We start from the raw sequence: 3,330 nt of genomic DNA on the forward strand, positions 1-3,330 counted from the left end.
CTGGAAATCGAACAATTAAACAATTTTTGGACATGGCTTGATTGTTCTTTATCAACTGCCTGTACTTTTAGTGAATAGATCTCATTGTGAAATCGGAGCTCTGGGGGGTACATTTTACACAAATCTCAAGTTGTAGAACACAGGGGTATTCTAAATCATCGTTTAGCATTTTGTACCCACACCAGTCCATAAGTTTTTTTAAAAAAATTTTCATGCTTTTTTGTCAGTGTACAGGAAAATTCTTCCAAGTTTTTGTTACATACCTTAAAAATGCTCTACATGCATGCCGTTAGTTATTCTACAGATTTTTACATGATAATCAATTTCATCCTAAGCTTGTTGCAGCATGCAGTGATGATGGTTTTAATGGCTGTTCTGACTAATGCATTTCCGAGCCTGGGGCACCATATGTAAAGGAGTGTGCTTGTGCATGAGGCCGACTACAGTGAGCCTCTGTGGAGTGCACAAGTCAAGCTTGACCCAAACCCAGGGCTCTTAAAGCTAAGAAGGGACAGGCTTTGGCCCTTCCCCAAGCTTGGGGCCCAAGTATAAAGTAGTGCATGAGGTTGACTACGGTAAGCCTCTGTAGAGGTAAAGCAGGATAATGTGTTACCCTTCAGTCCCTTCACTGCCTCTGAGTAAGACCACTTGCCTATTTTTTGATGCAGGCTCTTCATAACAACTCTAGGTCGAAGCTGCTCCGCTTGTGCATGAGACAGACTAAGTTCCAGGATTCGTGCAGGAAGAGAATGATAAAAAAAAACTAGATCCTTGATGTAGCCTCATAGAAATTCCTCGAGATTAGGTCTCAAGAATGAGGTAGCTTCTGATCAACGTCAGTTCACTTCTACCACAGACAAATGGCCACTGGTACCTGAAAGTGTGTGTACCACTTGCTAATGGAATTATGGACTGGTGCATCCTTCTTGTTGCAGAAGTGCTCCTGAAGAATGATAACTGACTGATTTTGATCAAATCTTCTCACTGTTAAGAGCCACCATATTGCAAAACTTACTCCTAACAGCCAAATGCATAATTACTGGATGAACGCAAAGTTTGAGAGCCCCTCCATGATTCGGTGAAGTTAAAGATGTTATATGTTTCATGGCCTATCCTCAAAAAAATATCAAAACACTGACAATTTGTATAACCTTGTATATGCCATTCAAAATGTTCTCAGTAGCGATAAATATCACAATTATATTAAGGTTAGAGATATTAGGCAAAAGCAAGGCCTTGGAATTCAACAACACACTGTATCTGTCTGTCTGCTGGATGTTCTGGTGTTTTTGCCGACATATGCCACCATGCCTATCAACTATTGCCTAATATAACAATATTCCAAACTTTTTGTGAAGAGTGTATATTACTTAGCTACTCTGTTGTCTAATTTGGTACTTATTTTCAGAGGTTCACATGTAAGATATTCAGAATAGTGAAAAGCAAAATTAAAGAATAAGACATTACATCTACTCCAATAAAATAATTAATCATGAAATATACTCTTGCCACACAATATTTACATCAGAATAGTCAAAATTGTCCACTTTCTAAGATAAGAAGACTCCATGAAAATATCCAGTAGTATTTTACAGACCTGGACTGTTATTGGTAATTAAATAGCACTGATACTTCAGATAGCACATGATTGATATATTGTTCTCAGTAATGGCTCAGCCAATGCACATATAAAAGTCAGCCTCCATGATGCATTGGTCAGTAATACCACACAGGAGGCCCCAAGTTTGAAACCTGGTTAACGCATGTATGCATCATTGTGTTTGTCCTACCATCTATTGCATTGTTCATCATTCATCTACTTTGTTTTTGTTAATCCAAGCAGCAGAAGACAAAATTAAAAATCTCAGGAGCCTGAATTTTTTCTTTTCAAGTATGGATTAAGAAACCCAATCGAAGTAAGATAAGCTATGAAATGTGATCCTAAAACATTTAATTTATTAATTAATACAAGATTGGCTTAAAAGTAACTAATTCTTGTGCCAGGGTAGCCTTACTAAAGAAGGCTCCTCTTGTAACAGCATGAATAACTATGCAATATATGGTCAACTCTAACATACCCCTGAAGATTTTAAAATTCGGCTGGCAACAGTGTAAAAATTTATAATGGTATTTTTATCATTCTGATTTAATTATACATGTCATTCAGAAACCACACAAACATATTAAAAAAGCACACTGTAATAGTTATTTTAAGAAAAAGGTAATGGAAATTTTCGTAACCGATCTCTAAATTAAAAAAAGAGAACAATTTAAAAATTCAGGCATCATGGTGACCAGGCACCTTGTGTTTTTTTACCCCTCAGCCCAAGATGTGGAAACGCAATATAAACCAGAATAGAAAGAAATAGGTAACACTCGCCAAACAACGGTTGATATTTTGCAACCTGGCCACATCTTCAAGTTAGAACAAAAGTGGTGAAGGATGATGCAATGTAGCCAAAACATTGCTGTGTGTAAAGAAGCATTTGACAATATGGCACTCACACCTCACAGTTGAAATTGTGGATTAGTGAGTGGTTGTGCGAGGGCAAATCGAAAAGTCTTTGCGCCTATTTTTTTTTTCTAGCTTGTTGTAAGTGTTATTACAAAAGCGAGATATACGATCGATGCAGTAGGCTTTATTTGGAACGGCCCTATTGTAACTTCCGATTTCTTCCATGGCATGGTTCTGTTATCAGTTGGCAAAGATGGCCGGAGTGCTCAGGAAGTCCAAGCTATATGAGCAGCGAAGTGTTATTCGTTTTTCATGGTGCAAAGGACAAACAGCCACAGATATCCACAGGGAAATGGAGCCAGTGTATGGGGTAAAGTGTTTATCAGTGTGAAGTGTGCAGTGGTGGTGAAAGGAGTTTGAAAATGGATGGGAAAATGTGGAGGACAATGAACGATCGGTCCGATCTCATTCCTCGCTGACACCGGACAACATTACCTGTGTTGATGAAATGGTGAAAGCTGATCGACGTGTTCATCTGAAAGACATTGCCACTGAACTTGGCATTTCCTATGGTAGTGTTTACTACATTGTTCACGATTCGTTGGGATACCGCAAGGTGTTGTGTCGATTAGCTTTCACCATTTCATCAACACGGGTAATGTTGTCCGGTGTCAGCCTGATCGCTTATTGTCCTCCACATATTCCCATCCATTTTCAAACTCCTTGCACCGCCACTGCACACTTTGCACTGATAAACACTTGTCAACATACACTGGCTCCATTTCTCTGTGGATATCTGTTGCTGTTTGTCCTTTGCACCATAAAAAGCGAACAACACTTCGCTGCTCATATGGCGTGGACTTCCTGAGCACTCT

Source organism: Lepisma saccharinum, chromosome 9, assembly GCF_977018435.1.
Source record: "Lepisma saccharinum chromosome 9, izLepSacc3.1, whole genome shotgun sequence".
Lineage (NCBI taxonomy): Eukaryota > Metazoa > Arthropoda > Insecta > Zygentoma > Lepismatidae > Lepisma > Lepisma saccharinum.